Here is a 19225-nt window from a genome sequence, read left to right as displayed (position 1 = left end):
TAAACCACTGTCAGTTAAACAACGAAGCTTTATGTATTTGCACCACCAGCATCCCCGCTGTTGGGAGACCGCTGCAGCTCGCCACCCCTCTCGTCCCAGGGGCTCCTTCCAGTGCCTGGCTCGCGCAGGGTCAGCAGGCAGGAGCTCGCCGCACTGAGTATGGGGGAGCCGGAGACAGTGTTGCGCTCTGTGCGTTGCAACACATTACGTCATCGGGACTGCGATTCTCAAAACCCCTCACGCCAGCAAGAACAAGAGCATATTTTATTGCCTTGATGAGCAAAGGCAGCCCTTTGGGTTCAGAAACTCGCAGGTGGCTCCACAAGAACAAGACCTTGCGTCTTAGCATCAAGCCCTGTACAGCTGGGACTCCATAAACTCCTTCCCCTGAGCAAGGATTAATAGTGATTCATGCCTGTGTGTATACTGTTAATGCATGTGAGTAGGTTTTACTGAAGCTTAAAGGAAGTATGTGCCAAAGTACACACAACAATTCACTGACGGTCACTTTATAAAAGTTTATAATGAGATAAATGAGAAAAAAACACATTTCCTTTAATTAATATGCAGAAAACTCTAAGCTGAGAATTGATCAGGTACTTTGAATGTGTGAAAAATGCACACTGATAAAAGAAAGGCTCATCTTGGCACCACTAAGACATTTGCATGCCCTGAAACCCCAGCCTCAGGCCCTGTTTCTAGGCAGATGCATTTTTCCAAGGCTAAGCAGACAGCAGAATATGCTGCTGCACCACCCTCTGCTAAATGGGCTGTTATTCATCCTGCTAGAAATGTTGCGCTGTGCACTTCTCCGAAGGGCACCCAAAGCACCCGCACTGATCTCTCAGCCTATTAAATTCAGAAAGACACACTAACCCCAGTACATCACTACAGATTCCCCATCCTTTTCCAGGAAATGTGGGGGTAGGGAGCAGGGGAAAATACTCCAGCTTACTCTATCTTTGCAAACCAGTATCGTAATGATGAGCTACCGTCTACCAGAGCCCAGCTACCGTACCTCAGAAACCAGTTCCCAAGGGGAGCTTGCCTGTTCCTCTTTATGCACCGTGTAGTGCTGCATATTGCCTAGAGCCTCTTGAATGGGAGACTTTCTGTCCTGTAGGAAATTCCAATGCAACATTTGCTTTCATCTGCAACTGGAACAAGCTTTCCAAATGTCTGTTTCCCACAGAGGGGAAAAATCTAAGAGAAACATGATTTTAAAAAGTCAGAATAACCTAAGACACTACCATGGACTGGTCCACAAAAGCAAGCGGCTCTGATATGGCTTTAAGTATAGCTTTAGATCCAGGAGTAAACAAAAGTCTGGTGGCACAAGACCAGGAGGTGTATCCTCACATATCCTCAGTCACAGGCAGTTTCACCACAGCAGCATTTTAGCTTCAGCACGCACAGCCACTGCCTCCATTGTATGGCCAGGATGTCAGGATCCGCAGTAACCAGGTGGATTTGGCAGCTGACAGCATTTACAGCAACGCGGCATTTTGGGGCGAATGCCGAAGGGTGCGATGTCTGAGGTTCATCTGGTATGCTCCTGCATTTTTCCCTCTTTTAGCCACAAAGTAAGTGATGACTTTAATGTTTGTCTTTATAAAGTGAGTAGGAGTTATATTGGCTATACTGTTACTTGGCAGTCTTAATGGCACTACGCTCACGATTAATAAGGAATAACTATCTTGCAATTCAGCCATAGAATGAAACGGGAAATTTCGGTAGCAGTAACCAAAGAAAATGTTGGCAGTGGGTGCTGTCTTTGGGCTATTTTTGCCTAACCAGACTAATCTGAATAGATTTTTTAAATGGTTCAAGCATATAAATATTCAAAGTGATGGCAATATATTTTATTAAAACCAGTACGTTACTTGGTAGGGCAGAAGGAAATAATGGCTCAGGGGTCTGGGAATGGGAGATGGAACCGTTTACGTCTAAGTCACTCTTTCACATCTAGCCAAGGTCAGCAGTAAACAAGAATCATATCGTTACCAGCTGGTGGCCCGCAGAATGAGAAATAAATTGATAATGTGAGTCCGGTTTCCATTAACGGAGGCAAATATCACAAAAACAGAACCAGAAGTGGAACTAATTGACACCGTTGCTGTCTTTACCTGGGAAGTTAAGGACAGAGCTGTGGTGGAAACCTGACCACCTTCTCAGCATGGTGGGTGGTCCCACCAGGGCCAAGGTGGAGCCCGTTGGGCACCGTGCGCTACCCTTCTTGCTGTCACGATAGCACGGTGCTGTGCCTTTCTCATCTGGGGCAGCATGCCCAGCATCCTGCATGAGCCCCACAGAGATGCTAAACCCAGAGACCTGCTCCCAGCAGGGCAAGGAAGGACTCCCTCGCCCCCCTGTCTTCCCTGGGAACCGTATGCTCGCGGGACAAATGCCTGTGACCGACAGATTTTCATTGGCATTTACATCAGTAACAGCCTCTTCCTCCACCTTCCTGTAATTATATGTCCTCTTGAAATAACAAAGTTTTGAAGTATAATACATGAGCTTGGACTGAGGTGGCAGCTGATGTTTATTATTATTTTTATTGTTTGTTTCTTCTGGATTTTCTGGTGTAATTAATTTATCTAGCCATAATATTTTAAAAACACAATCAACTGTCATTTTAATTTGAAGCCAAAAAATACAGACTCATAATACATGAATGCTTAAAAAATGATTACTCTCTTTTTTAAATACCACAAAGAGAACGTCAATTTAGCATAATTACATTAAAGAACAGTGCCGGGGGGGGAGGGGGAGGCGAAGAGTAAAGACCTGGCAAAAATAAAAAGACTGCATGGGTCAATGGTCGCTTGATTACAATGTACACATTACAATATGCATGTGTATATATAAGCACATACATGCTTGTACCTAAACGTATATAAACCAGCATGCTTTAGCACTTAGTTCCAAATTTATACTTTACAAAATGGTCCTTTCATAGGTATTAAGAGAGCATGAGATCCAGAACTACAAAAGGCAGTGTACTGGTTTGTTTTTACTTTTCTCACATGACAGGCCAAATATTGCCTTTCTTGACGTTAATATCTGGAAATTTGTTACACAAGTAAGGTAGGGGGAAAAAATTAATAAATGGGACTCATTAAAGGTATTGCCAGAAAAAACTTACTAGATTTGGCCAGGCCACTGATTTAATCAACATTTTTTCTTATTGAAAGCAAATGTTCAAGTACTGTGGAGTTGAACTGGCTAACTGGGGAGTTTCAAAAAGCGGAAAATAAGTCTGTATAAATCTGCATATACCAAATATTAAATGGAAGATAGCTCTGTCTGCATATTCTGGGAAAAGTAGAAACAGGGACAAAAGGCAGAATAAAGCTCAGATGTCTGTGAAACAATGCTCTCTGAGGAAGGAAGCAGCAGCTCTCCTTTTCTGTTTCTGGGCTGCTAGGGTGGTTGCTGGAGGCTGGCTACGCCGTGAGGACGAAGCCACTGTGAGACACTTTTCTCTCTCCCTGACATACTTGGATTTATAAAAGGTTTCCCTCCAAGAGCTGGAGATGTACCCTGAGCAGCAGTCGCCACGGCAAACGCTCCACTCAGGAAGGCAAAGAGCTGCCCAAGGTGCCCGGCCGCTCGGTGGTGGCTGGCTCAGCTAGCTGTGTCTCCGCACCCCATCACCCACCCTGACGAGTCCAAGGGCACTCGCGGCATCTTGCTGGAAGAGGTGACTGAATCCCAGCTGTGATGGATATATCTGGGGGCAAAGGGAGAAGCAACCAAGGTGACTGGGGCGGTTTTCGCCCATCAGCCTCAGGTATTAGCACTCGTGCTCCTCTGAGAACTGGTGCCTGGCAGGGAAGTCCTGGTGGCTCCAGCTCCCCGAAATACCACCTGCAGCATGCTTGCACCTTTATGCACCTAAATCAGGCCTTATAGCGCTGGGGAGATGGGGTTGGCAGTCCCGTACATCAGCTGGGTGCAAATGTTACCGTCATCTGTGCCTGTAGCACGGCACCTCTCCTGGCTTTCTGCACCAGGGCCAGGCTACACCATTTTCTCTTTGCACATCAGCATGGGAAAGAGCAGCATGTAAGATAAGATGAGCACTTCTGTCTCATTTCATTTCCTTGCCTGATATTCAGCAGAGAAGCTGTTCAAGCCACGCAACAACTGGCACAGCAATGGGTTGAAGCAAATAAAAACACTAAGCAGAAGCTATGTGAAATGCCACATCTACAAGCAACCCTGTACAAGGTGGCTGTCCAAAGCTAAATATTTTCCTTACCCTTCTGTGCGTGTGATCTGCACCTTGAGTCAACTATGCCACCTTTCTATAGACAAAGATTTTGTTTTATGTACAGGAGTCTTAAAAATAGCCTTCATCTTCCGAACCCCTTTCTACAAATGCTCCTCCACTTAGCCACAAGCTGAAGCTAATTTTCACACAACATCTGCTGTAATCAAAACCATCTGTGTGGCTATAAGTTAAGGACAGGGAATTTATGGCCCATGTTCTTCTCATCTGACACCAGGAAGTTTTGTGTGCATTGTCTGTATGTCTGCATTAGCTATATGACTTCGGGTCCAGACACCCACACTGTTTCTTTTTCAAAAACACTTTTTTTTTAAAGTCAGCAAGGAATCCTCATTACCATGATGCTTAGGAAAGAGTAAGTGATGCCAGGCTGACTCTAGCAGAGATGCAGGCTACTGTGCACAATTAGTTGTTAGGCACTGAACAGGCCTGTCATGATTTTTTGATCATCCAATGTGTTTTATAAAGGTTCCTCAGCTTGGACCAGCTTTCCTTCACTATAGGTAATTAGGAAAGAAAAATAAACGAAAGCAGGACTCCTTTGGCTGCAGGGGAGTGCTGTGCTCAACATAACCCCCTCAGCTGTACAGTGCCAGAGGGAGTTGCTAACAACACTGACAGTTCAGGGAAGTGATTTATGAAGCTTTTCTTTTGTGAAAAGTTGGCATCTAGACAAACTATACCCCCGCTGCTGCCTGGCAAACATAAAACCTGAGAATATTCTATAAACAGACCATTGTGCCCAGTGACTCCTCTTAAAAAGCATGATTAGAAAGCAAAACAGTTTGATCCATGTTTGCTTAATATATGTATCGAGGATTATGGTATAGCAGCAGAAGAACAAGACACACATCATACCACCTGGTACAAGAGAAGATAAGTAACTATTTGTTTACTTAGATATATTCCTGAAATCCTCCCCTGCGGAACATGTATTGCTGAGCTAATCCACTCCGTTATACTGAACACATTTTTCTTACAGTATACCACTAATCAACAGTTTCACTGCTGGTCTGATTGCGGCAGTGACAAATCTCTGTCCGTATAATTTCCTGTCCCATTCTTGTCACTTTTCAAAGAGCAGCAGTGTGCACAAACTTTGCAGATTAGTACAGTGACATGCACAAACTCATATATCTCTTACACAGTTTCTAATGTCCTCATCCAATTGCTCATAGATACTATGCATGAACGGTGTCATTAGGTTAATGGGTATTAGTGGGTATTAGTGCTTGCTTAGACACCACCCCAAGGAGCAGCCCATGCCCTCAGGCAGCAGACCATTGCGCTGTATTTGTGACATTTTAAAGAGTCAGTAAACTATTTTTAAGTAATCATTTGCTGGGAAGCTTAAAATTTAAAAAAAATTGGTTACTGTATTTCTGTATTCCACAGGAAGGATGCAGTCCAGCTTTGTGGTCAGAGATAACGTAGCACTAAGGAGTTCTGCATTATAAGAAATCCATTTCCATGCAAGAACAACTGCAGAGGCAGATGAGGAAGAGTGCTACATGCATCGCTAAGCTATTTCAAGGCTGCTCATAATTTGGATGAAAAACAGTAATGGGGCTTTAAGGCAGCTTAAGAATGGGCTAATGTATTTAACCTACAGATAACTCAATCAAAGCTTTCCAGATCCTGCTGGAAAAGTGTGCAATATACTTAATCCGGTGCAAGAGATGTCATCTCTGCAATGTCCACGGAGGTGTTTCTCTGCTCAGTTGAGCTGTTTTCACTAAGGTAAATGGACTGCACCTTTACAATCAGCACTGAATCCACACACATCTCCAGGCACGACTTAAATTCCCCTTGGTGGCTGGATCCTGCTTATGCCGAGGGGATGGAGAATGATGAGAATATGAGATGGAGAGGGGATGGAGAGGATGGGAGCAAGTGTGGGCACACTCACACTTACTTGCTTGACGGCTGGGCTGACATAACACCAGCTGAGGACCACCTCTATTGACCACGCTGGCATGAGGTCCCTGAGTGTCTCATGGCAGCGGTTCCAGGCACAGTGGGGTCCTGCTCGTCCCTTTTGCTAGTATGACCCAACGCAGTCAGGAGGCAGCGCCGGCCACAGTGCTGCCTGGGCTGGACTGCACGGCCAAGGCTGGACCCTCAATAGCCCAGGCACTGGAGGTGAGCTCTGTGGGACAGCTGGTTTGGATTATCATCCATCTGCATCCCTTTACCAACGCAACCCAGAACTGAACCCTTGTGTTTGTTAGGAGGAGAAAAATGCAGGAATAGCATTACAAAACCTCTCACAAATGAAGTTGCAGTGACTCCCAGAGGGCTGTTTCACGTCACTTCTAATTCATGAGTCTCTAGTTATTACTGGATGCTCCAGCTAACAAGGCACTGGACAACATCGGACAAAAATAAGGCAATACCTGATCTCCAGGGCTGGTGGTAACTGCTCCTCCAAAAATGTATTGAAAGGCATCTATGAAAGAGCAATAGTTACTGACTTAAAAAAAAAAGGTAATGATTTCGAGGATGCGTTAATACCAAATCCCTTCAAACTTTATAGCAAATGAAGTAACACTACCTTTAAAATATGGAAAGAAGGTTTCCTCATGGCACAAAGGAGGACCATAAAGAAATACCTTCTCTGGGGTCTTAATTTAGGAGGGCATAATAACCTTTTTCCTACCCCATCACAACATTTGTCACCAAAATCAGATATAGAGGCATGTTTGGCTGGAAAGCAACAGGAAAAGAAAAATGAGAAATTAAGGTGGGCATTTCGGATGACATCCATAGTGGGATACTGTAGTTTCAGGGTGCTGTTTTTGTCAGCTTTGCACCTGTCCTGCCTGGGAAGCTGTGCAGACCAGCCTGATTAACATGAGTGAGTTTAATCAGGGCTCGAGAGATCACCTCCCTGCCAAAAATCTGGGAGGTTTTTATAACCCACCTATGCCATCACATCAGCTAAATAAACTCTCCCTGCTCTTTCTGGAGTGGTGACAACATTTATTTGATCTGTTTGGCACCATAGATTAAATATAAACCTGCACGCTAAAGAAGAGAATTTTGTTTCAATTACATTTTAGGTGAGATGGAGCAAGAATAAGAGAGAGAGAAAGAGCAAAATCAAATAACCAAGGTGTTACGTTAGAAAAAAAGTCCTTTTCCTTGGCACAAAGTAATTGGAAGTAGAGCCAGGAAATTATGATTCTAATACCTACTCTGTCATCTGATTCCCTGTGTGGTCTTGGGCAAGTCCTTTAACCTGCCTGTCTAATTTCTTCAACCTGGTAGATGGGGGCAACCAACCACAGAGGAGTTTGATGAGTACTAGCAGATGTTTTCACAGCACATTGAAAAAATGCGAGAATCCATGGATGTGCTATTATTACTCCCCAGGAGTACACCTTAATGAAATGAATCTGAAATGGAAAAATTGTATATAAGATGCAAACAATGCTCCTCTTTCTGCAGTGGGCAATTTTATTTTATTTATTTTTAATTGAGTTACAAAAGCATCCTTACTAAGAATTCTTGCTCTAAATCTGGCTGGGAAATAGCTTGTTGCAACATTTTATCATCAGAAATTTCTGCTGTTTTGACTGGATCCCTAAGATCTGTGGTATGTTTCTGTTTCTTAACTACTGGAGTATGACATTAAGGATTAAGTTGCTGGAAGAAAATACTAGAAAATTTGAAATTTGCTCAAAATTTGCTCATTCAGGATGAAATTCAATTCATCCCCTTCAAGGTAGACATGACTGGAGGCTGCATTCTATCTCTTTGCATTTTTCTCTTCCTTCTACCAGTTTTGACAATAAAAGGCCGTCCCCAGAGGCCTCACATAAGAGAAACACAGGAAGGCTGTGCACATGGACAAATGGAAGATACAAGAAATTGAAATGGGAAGGCAGCAGGAAGACTTGATGAAAACCTCCCCAGCTTTGCTACTTGAGTATTCAATAGCTTTCACTGCAACAAGATAAGCCACACAGCAGAAAGCTTAAATAAAGCAGTTTGGTAAGTGAATGTCTAAAAGTAGTGTCCTTTGCTCTTAGTCAGTACCTTACTATGGGTCTGATTTGCAAAGACGCTGACCATTTGCCAGTCTGCAGAGAAATCCATGGGAGCTGAGAGACACTGAGCAGGGTCAAAAAGAAAGTCCCTTGCCTAGGTGTCTCAGTTCAATGTGGAAATCCAACTCATGGTGTCTCTGCTTGAAATTTCTGCCTTAGATTTGCTTTCAAATGTCTTCTATGCTAACTCTAACTTTGGTACAAATCGGCGGATTTAGGAATTCCTTATTGGCTTGAGATACACTGTAAAGTCCATTTCCAGCAGCTGAAAAAGGGGTTAGGATTTCTTGTAGTGTGCAAGTCAGGGGGTGACAGTACAAATTCAGGCTAATGGAGCCAATGCCGTTCAAACTTCAAACATTTACCATCCCCTGGAACAAGTGTTGCTTTAGACAAGTTGCACAAGATGATAGAAGGAAACTGGGACTTCACTGCCATTCTCAAACAAAGAGCGTATTCATTAGGAAAACTACTTCCTCCAAAGCACTTACACTGGCATATGTTTCCTACAGACAGCAACGGCTTCAAATCATATCCTATGTTACTCATTTGCATATCACATTAACCAGTGAAGACAGCAGAAATCTAATGTTACTTCCTAACCAGCTCAGGATCTCTCTGCAGCTTATTAGTCACCTCTTCCCTCAGAGGACTTGTGCTGCGCTGCATGGTTGCAGTTAAGAAGCCACCAGATGGTGTAGAGTCAGCACTCCAGCTTTATACACCAAAGTCCTCTCTTTTTTTTTTTTAAGCAACAGGTTATTTTATGACAGTCCAGCTAAATGAGGAAGAAAGGAGTCTCAGTTCAGGGGAGGAATGCATGTGTTGAGTGCATGCGTCAATCAGTGAGGACGGTGCCACCAACCACCTGTGATGGGGCTGCTTGGTGTCCATGCAGATGGGCCAGAGGTGGAAAGAGCTCACAGCGAGATGCCCCAACAGCACAGAACTCCGCATAACCTGTGGGCAAATGCATCTTACCACTTACCTTGCTAACAGTCCCAGGGCTGTGCAACCTTGACTACCCAAGTGTTGAAACCGTGGCCGGTAAAGAAATTGCACTGTCATTTAATAACAGCGGAGCAGCTCAAAGTGGCCACAGAAACCAGTAACAAACTTTTAAAGAGGGAGGTCTTTCAAGGGAGCCCACTGATTTCTTTTCCTTAGAGGTCTCTGGGAAGAATTTAATTTCTTTGCCCCCTGGAAGAGAGTTGTCACAAGCAATAGTTTAAGTTTTTATGTGACACGGTGTTGGTTTCATTTAAACCACTTAGCAGCCCTGCTTGAGGCATCTGCTTGTGAAACCGACCCTCTGCTGGTGCTCCCAAATCTCCAGAATTCATATGCTGTTGTGCCAGCACACTGAATGGCTTTCCAGCTCCAAAAATTGTGCATTCACAATGCCTGAAAGACAAGTCATTTCTGTAGCTTGCCAAGTAAACTTGATTCAAGATTGTTGTAGTCTAGTAGTGGGTTTAGTATAAATGTCAATAGCTTTTGTTTAGTGCAGTTTAGTTGGACCATCATATCTGTGATTGATGCATTGGGAAGTAACTTTGGGAGAGCTGAAGCAGATATCCATTTTGGAACCATTTAGATAGGTGATCAGTCCTGTTAGAGCCAATGGGTTTCCTTAGGCAGGTAACATTTTCAGGATCTTTCAGGATCTTCCTTTTTTTCAGGATCTCACCATGGAGGGGGAGCTGGTGACTTCACCTGGAGCTCCACATCACAAAACGGGCAGTGCATAGCCAGCTGCATTAGCAAGGAGTGACACACAGGTGAAGAATAAAATACCATGGCAAAGCTTTGCAGGGAAATTTACACAAACTGTGCCTAAATTAAGCTTGATTTAAGGTCACTGCTATTAGCCTCTCACTTTATCAAGCAACTTATTTTAAAAATACGTTCTTTTTACAATACTTGGATATCAGAACTTTGTTTTTTTCAGCAATAATCTGTTTTCTGTGTTGGGATTTTAAATTAAAACCTTTTGCATTGTAGTTTTTCCACTTAGCAAGTGGATTATTGCCACTTAAAACAATGAGAGGCAAGTATTATCCCTTGTGTTACAGAAGGATCTGAAAAAATACAAAAGCAACAGAAATATGCCAACTTTTGTTTACACATGTGTGCATATCAAAGGTTTTCTGATGTAGGCACATGAGAGGAGGGCTGGGAAGAAAGTGCCAGCATGATTGATTGCATTTTCCTGTTCATGATCATCTGTCTATGTGACATACATACAACAGTACATATGGTTAGCATAGCCCTCCTGACTCACTGTGAGTATTTCACACATATCCAGCTCAAAATCAAAGCTAGAACTCCTTGCACTTGTTTATTTTGCTGGGGTAATATATAGGGAAAGGTGACCCAAAGAAAACAAAATGAATAATACCAGAGAATTCCATTTTCACTCAAAACTCAGCAAAACCCAGACAAAGTTTTCTGAAGCGTAGGGAAGACGAGGGAGTACTGTGGCCACCTGACCCTTTTCCCATGGATGCTGCCATCTCCATCATCAATCCTTTAACTTCTTACCTATTTTTGGAAACTGTTCTCACACTAAATTTCCAAGAGTTGTTTCAACTGGAATAGAATGAATGAAAACTGAATTAGGTCCAACAACTTGTCCTTTATACTGGTAATATATTTGGAGAAAGGACTGTTAAACCTTTTGTCTTGCACAGAATGAAGCACATTGCCCCTGCTACACAACCTGCCCATGAATAACCACAGTCTTTCAAAGCTACTTTGTCCCCTACCTCGAACATTTTTCTCAGGTTTATATATCTTTTCCCAAGACTGCAGGAAGTATTGAAATCACTTTGAGAGATGTTTTTTTGATAATATTTCTGCTCCAATGTGAGGAAAAAAACCAAACCAAACCAAACTAAAAATAACAAACAACCAAAACAGAAAAGAAAATGGGAAAGATGGATCTGGGAATTTTGCTGCCTAGTTTTTGGCTTTAGATGTAGAGTTCTTGTAATTTTCTGAAGTGTAACCATACAAGATCTCTCCTATTTCAGGGCTTTTTGGTTTCTTGAAACACAGTGGCCTTGTTTTAATACAGGAGCACTCAGACATATGGATGGTTGTTGCATTATACATTTCCACTGTTGATCCAATATTTGCATCAGCTCATGGATATGTCATTTAGAGAGACACCTCAGTCTCCCAGTGGATATCATTCTGACTCTGGGTAACATGGCAGTCCAGCAGTGTTAGATTATACCCAATATCAGAATGTGGTGACTGTCTTCAAAATACACCTGTCTTTTTGTTTCCAGTTTTGTGATTAATTTATCAGAGAGCAGAGGATGGAAGAATTTGTACTCAGAGTCCCTAGGTCCACAGATGTCTGTTTTGCCCAAATACACATGAAAAGGTTTTTTTTTTTCATATCTCCTTTTACATTTTATTTAATTTTAATTTAGTTTAATTTAGAATCAATTTAATAAAAAATAATTTTATTTTTTTATTTATTACTTTTTAAAAAGCTCACTCACACCCTGTTATCAAGAAGTATGTTAGACCCAAAACATAGCTCTTGTTTCATATGCAGTATGAAGAATAATAACTATTTTAAGAATAAAACTGATACTTGAACGAAATTCCATTATACAATACTCCCCTGTTGGGAAAAGAAAATAAGCCATAGCCACAGCCTATCCACTTACTTTTTCCATTTCTAGTCTCTTTCTGTCTAAGGAACGTTGTCGACATTTTGCAGAGAGAACAAAGTGCCAGACAAAGGAGTAAGAGGAATTTGATGGCTATCTTTCCAGCCATGTGTTTTCTTGTCTGGTTATCCCCAGCTGTTTGATTCAGCTCTGTTTGGGAGTTCACTGCCTACTACCCTGTACAAATATTACTATTTTTGGTGCATGCTCTTAGGTGCGACTCCCATTTCCCAGGATGCTCAGTATGATAATGGGGATCTGTCCTACCTCTTCCTCAATATGCTTGGGCCAGAACCTCACAAGACACATTTTGCTGTGGCTTTTAGTTCATACATACCTTTACTGCAGATGTCTCCCACTCAAGTGCAGCAGCAGCATTAGCTCTCCCAAATTTTGCAGGCTCTTGTCTCATCTTCTCTAAAAAGAGAACAGCAGATTATTTTGACAGCCTGATTTCCATGTCCCTTTCCTCTTCCCTTTCCCTTACAAATACAGTGGACGTGCTTGTGGCAAGAGTGTTTGCTAAAACTGCAAGGTGGAAGATAATTCTGGAGACTATTTGAGGAGAGCTCAGGGCTCTTACCCCACGGTCACAGGGATATGCCACATGGCTGATCACAGCCAAGCAGGTTTGATCATCAAGCTCTTAACAAGCTGTTCACAAGCTCTCCACAGACCACAAGCTGCTTGCAGACATTAAAAAGAGATGGACTGTCAGTGGGTAATACCAAGTGCCTGTATTTTTTGCAAATGCCAAATGAAAGCCCTTGTTTTCTCTTAAAATGCATTTTTGCCCTTGGTGCCCCTTATACTAAGATACACAGCTGCAAAGAGTCTTCCTCCTCTGTGTGATGTGCAGAAAGGTTAGAAACCATTATTATCCTTGTACAAAAGCCTCATCTGCTTCTTCGGCGAGGGCACAGCATCCTCCCAGCTGTGCGGCACAGGGGCTCCTGCGCTCCCTCCCCTACACCAGCCCACGGAGCAGCCCCAAGCCAGGGCAAGCTCTCTCTCCCTGTGGATTTGTGGCAGGAGGATGTGCTGCCCTTCACATGCCGAGAGGCTTGGGGTGTGGGTCTGCCCAGAAAGCGGCACTTAGGATGGCCAGGCAACTCACTTAGTGAGTCACCATTTCATCTGGAAAAAGGCCCACCTGCTTGCAGGTAACTCACAAAGAAAGAAGGAAAAGAAAGAAAATTGCTGAATAAAGTCGTCCACTCAGATGGTTTTCCCAGCCCCAATCATAACCTTCCCTCACCCAGAATTTGTTGCTGTAACCGAAATGTCACCAACCAAGCCATGGGTACAGTGCATGTGGGAAGAGCAAGGCTCTTCCTACAAAGAGGGGACAGGTGAGCACCCTGTGGCCCTGCAGCGGGCGCATACGTCTCTGCAGCGCAGACAGGGTCTGCCTTGAGGCCTCTGCCTTTCAAGACAGTCTGATAGGAAAAAGGTCCTCAGATCCCCCCCCAGAACTCTTCTTACACTAACCAAGGAAAACACACATAATTAAATTAAGGCGCTTTGTTTTTATATCAGTACAATTTATAAAGATACCAGTGTGACAGTTTCTAGGCACAGATATAGCGTTCATATTTTTCCTGGATGTAGCCCATTGTTTTCTCAGCCAGAAAGCTGTGCTAGGGAGACTCTTGGGCACAAAGCAACGCTCCAGGCCATCTTCCTTGGTAACGAGAAGGGGTGGTATCTGCCCTGAAATTGTGTTTCTATCTAATTAAATTCAGCAAGAGTGCCTTCTTTAACCAAAGCCAGTCACATGGAAGTATTTGGAGCGGGGAACGCTGATATCTGATACAAAAGTTCACACCAGCTGTCATGCCTTTCAAAGATGACAAAAAGTTCAATCAAGCCATAAGCTGGACCGTTACATTTTGACAGCATATTTCCTGCATCCAGAGTCTCTGGTTGTAATGGGCGTGTTTTCAGTGCAGAGCCAGTTCACTCTGGGTGTAGGCCACTTTATGGGTGCAGTTACACACTCATGCAATGTGACGCTTAAGTAAGTTGAGACCAAGATGTATCTCTGTTGCCACTTGCAGATCACCATGACACTTGCGAGGCATTGCTGCGGTGGCAGACTTTGCTGGCAAGAGTCTCCATACCTCCTGCCTCAATAGCATAAGGGGCTCTTCCCTTCCCATACTTTTCCCAGCAACACTGAGCACTGTCTTGTTTGGTCCCCTGTGCTCCCCAGTGGCTTTTTTTTGTTTGTTTTTTTTTCTTTCCTGGAAAAGATGTGGAAGTGAAAAACAACAATCAAACAATAGCATCCTGACCAGTTTCAGATCACATCCGCAGCTGCAGGAGTGGGAGGTCCATTGGGGGGTAGCAAGTGGAGGAAGAAGGTGGGCTGAGGCTGATGCACTACAAGCATAGAACATGTCCAAGGGAGAAGACATAGGTAGAAAAAGCTTGCAAAGCACTGACAGCCAAAACGGTTATCTTGAAGTTTCCTCTTCAGATCCGTGGTCTCCTAAAAGGAAGGAGAGTTTAATTTGCTCTCATCTTGCACCACAGGGAGATGATCCTGGGGACTGTGAAGCACCCTCTCCAGTGACCCATGTGGAAAGGCTGCTATAGCGGCTGTGTGAAAACAGCACCTCTGAGCCCAGTGAAGCACCCATGTGAAGCGGCAGTGGGACTACACTGGGGCTGGGGGCAGCCCACGTTACCTCAAAGCCCTAGGAGGAATTTCTCCTCCAGGACAACCCCCTGTACTGTGGGGTCAAACCAACACAGGGCAGGTGCCTCCGCAGGCTGCCCCTCTCCAGGAGAAGGCAGGTATGTGGGGAAAGAGGTGCCCCCTCACCCTCAGAAGGAGAAACACCCATTTTGCTGGAAGATAGACGCTTGGGCATCATACGGTGCCTGCAGGCAGCCGCCAGCTGAAGTGCTGAGTCTGAGCCTGGACTGGCAGAAGAAATGGCCCTGAATGAAGGCAGAATTATTGCTGATGTCATTTATAAATTACTATCTTTGATGTTTAACAGAACTGGACATTCTGTAAATTAAATTAATATTTGTTCATGGATTCATAAAATGCAATTATTGTCAATTAGAGATTATAGCAATAACCCACAGGGGGTGCAGAACAAATGGGACTTGGCTTTAGTTTTTAATTTAGGGGCAGACTGCCATGTCCTTGTTCACAATGAAATAGTGACTAACTTTACAAAGATAATGTGCTTTTGTTAGCACAAAGGGTCTTTGGAGTGGAGGCCTTGCAATCAGCCTGGCTTTGATATTTACTGAAAATAGAACTATTTCATGTAGTCCTTGAAATATCAGCAACTACGAAATTGTGCTTTATTTCTTTTGCTACAGAGAATGAGCTGACCCAGTTGTGATTTGGGCTGGTCAGGGTTAATGTTCTTGGTTGCACTGGGACTGAGCCTCTGCCTGATGTCCTATCTATATGACCTTAAGAGAAGAAAGGGCAGCAAGGATTATTTTGAGACAACCAGCTTTCTCATAAAGTAAAACTGAATGATCCCAATAAATGTATTTCACTTAATTTACAGCCTCCCACACTTGCCCGTCAGAGCATACTGTGATATCCTTTTGCTGTGGGAGTGTGTTGCACAAAATCTAATCATTTCTGCTGAGTTGAGAAACTAATCAAAATAACTCAGGTACACGTTTTATGTGCAATGTTTATGGAGTGACCTAGGCATATTACTCCTAAAATTGTAGCCACTAAAAAACTAAGGTCAGGCTGAAAAAAACCAAGGACTAGAGGTAGAAGAGAGGACCGTCACAGTATTCTTCTTAGACTACTTTGTCTTTTTGTCATTGACCTGCTGGAAGCCACTGGGTTACTTTAGGAGAAAAGAACCTCTTAAAAGCAAAGTCCCAATGATCTCAGATCGAATTTACATTGAGCAAAAAGTAAAGCATTTGACTTTCCTCTAAGAGGTCAGCATCACACACATGCAATCATCCACCTGTTTCCTTAACTAGCTTTTAGCTAGGAAAACAAGAACAGAGAAGTGGATTTTGTCAAAGACCACAGGAGGACTATAGAGCATTGTGTACCAAACAGTAAATATTTGCTTCGGTATTACAGTATATGCTTTGGCTTACAAGAGCAAAAGAGAGTATTTGAATACAGACCAAGGCCCATGGTCTTGATGGGAAATAATAGAATTTCACCCATGAACTGGCTTGGTACTTTGGCCATAGGCCAGAGGAGGCCAAGGAGCAATGCTAGAGGGCAAAACTTTCAACCCCCCGCTGAAAACAAAACAACCTCTGGTGCTTCAATGAGTGTCTAGTACACCCACCTAACTTATAAGGTACCCAGCAATTTTAACAGCTGTGACCCTAAGCCTCCCTGGGACAGCATGCTGTCTGCTTAAGCCATGAGTCCAGAGACATTAGCTTGGGAATAAACTTCACATTTTCCAGGCTGGCTGAACTGGACTCATATTCAACACACTCAGAGCCGAGGGAAAGGAGATCAGATATTTGAACCTCTGCAGACCTATCCATTGGCTTTCACTGGAAATGCTTTTGAAAAATATAACCATTTTATGACATGCTGTAAGAAAATAATACAGACGAGACCTTTTTTTATTGTGAAAACAGATTGCATTAGGAAAGGAAAGGTAGATAAAGCTCTTTATGCCTCTTGTGATTTACATATAGGCACATAGGGTGGGCCTTTGGCTTGAGACTATTTTCTCCTCCCTACATACTGTCTCTCTAGTGCCTGTGTTAATCCAGGGCTAGTGAAGAGTTATTGTCCATCTGAGTGAGTTGGAATGTCTTGCATCAAGGCCCATATCTGAGAGCCTTATAAAAATGTCATATCGCATGCTCACCTAATATCTTGATCCTAAAAGGCTCCCATTTGTGGAACTTGAAATTCATTAAAAGTCAATCCATCCTCATTCATATCTTTAGTTGTTGAGAAAGAGACGTGTGAGGCACATTCTGAGTTTCTGGGGTTTTTTTGCTTTTATTCAGTTTACTGGGATCATGATGAAACACATCACTCATGTACCCCATCCATCACATCATCATCAAAGTATTCATTTGGTCTTCTCTAATTGGGATCAAATTTTTAATAAGGAATTTGTACCTATGTAAAGGTAAACTCTTAAGCTCTGCATTTGATTTTTTTCTGTGTTTTCAAAGAACTGAAAACGTGATTCATCTTTTTCTGCTTCTTGCAGATAATTTGATACAGGGTATTTTAGAACATTTCTTTTGTATTTACATTTTGGCACAATTATATCATATTGTTACATTGTTCACAGCCTTTCTATTGTCACTGCCAACTTCTTTTGGGGAAAATCAAAGAAAAGCTGAGACAAGATATATCAAGCCACAGTCATTTGGCTGCCTAATATTTTATTGCTCCCTTCTTTCTTATTGGTTTCCAGTTCTCAATCTTGTCATTTAGTGCTTATAAATAAACCACTTTTTGTGCTTGTTTAGTAAATAATTTTACAAGCAGAGCTGTTTGAGGATATGCATCGCACTCTTCTTCATGTCACACAAGTTAAAACACTCTACAAAGCCATGCAGTGGTTGACTAATGTTTGGAAGGTTTCCTTTTTATGATGGTACATTCTAAAAAGAAAAGTGAGGTGAGTTTCACTGAGCTTTCATAAAAACAAAGGATATTTGTAATGTAACCATTTTGGGATTCTAGGACTTTGATTATTGAAGCCTCCTGCCTCTAGAGAGATTCACAAGAAATGAATGCAGTTGCCCTCGCACAGCCATTTTCTCCAAGTGGTCTTACCTACAATTATGTCTGTGTGTATTTATATAAAAACAATCAGATCTGAGGGAAGGAAATTGCTTATTCACCCATATGTCTCACCCACAGTCTTGCAGCAGTCTTTCTGTTCTCAGGGCTTTCATGCATTCAGTGAAGTCTTCAGTGAACTGTTTTTGCCAACCTGACTTATTTCACAAGCATCAGCCAGAAAAATAGTCACTCATAAACCTTAAAGAGAGCCTCTGCTATGGCTTGGCTTATGTTGTTTCTCTGTAACGTCCAGCACAGCATAGCTGGTTTCCTAAGGAACAGTTCATTTCTGCCTGTGCTCCCTATAATGAATAGCCAAAGCCCACTCAAACTTATTCTAAAGACAGAAGGTCTGGTATTTTAGGGGAATAGAAAAATCCCTACAGTGAGGGGTATCTCTTCAGAAATTTAGGGTGAAGCCATATGAGAAGTGATGAGCCAAGCTAGGATCTCGTGGCAGCCCAAAGATTTTGCTCCCTCCCACCATCTCCTTTGCACCCCTTTTCCGCATCACGTTCCTGTGGCAAAAAAAATGTTAGCTCAGATATTTCTCTGCGTTAGGAAGGCTTTCTGCCTCTGACTCTCTGGAGGCTCACAAAAGGTCCAAACACATGGGGTAATTTTGGGGCAGCAACCCAGTGAAGAATCAAAATGCCTTTGCTATCAGGAAAATGCTGTCACAGATCTGCTGGTTTGTGATTCCCAAAGAGGCAAGAGGGCACCATCAGGCATCTCCAGTGCTTCTTGATGGCAGTTCAACAGTGGACGCAAGTTGGCTTCACGTGTTAAATAAATAAGACTAAATTGGACACAATTCTGAATGTGGTCAAAGCTCCCTTCTGAATCAAGCCATTCATGCAGCCTACATAAATAGTCAGTCCCCCAAGGACCTCATTAGGCATTATTCCATTTTTTAAGCTATTCCAATACTATCTTTTTTCAGTTATTCTCCCCTAGAGACTGGATGATACTGTTTGTTTAGCACACATAAATTTTTATTTTTATTTTTATTTTTTCTTGCTTCTATTTCATTATATGCCTTTATTTAGCTACAGATTTAGTTCTAGTCTGACTCAATGGAGGTCTTTTTTTAAAAAATCTTTATCTTACACTATTGTCCCATCATGATTTCATCTACTCTCTTAGGAGTCATTTCTCCTTCATGCAGGGCAGTACTACAGCACTTCTCCATGCAGCAAAACAGAGTCACCCATCGCTAAAGGCCCCCAGGGTTGATGAAGTTTTCAGAATCCCTTAGATGGGAAAATGGTCCTGAATGGGAGGGTCAGCTCACACTGCCACATGAGACATCTCAGCATGGCCCCTCGTGACAGACAATGTGATACCCACTTCCATAGTGAATCCCTGGGGATTTTAATATCCCTGAAGCTTTACACCGAATTTT

This window comes from Haliaeetus albicilla, chromosome 1, assembly GCF_947461875.1.
Source record: "Haliaeetus albicilla chromosome 1, bHalAlb1.1, whole genome shotgun sequence".
Lineage (NCBI taxonomy): Eukaryota > Metazoa > Chordata > Aves > Accipitriformes > Accipitridae > Haliaeetus > Haliaeetus albicilla.
Note: the sequence above shows the minus strand (reverse complement) of the source record.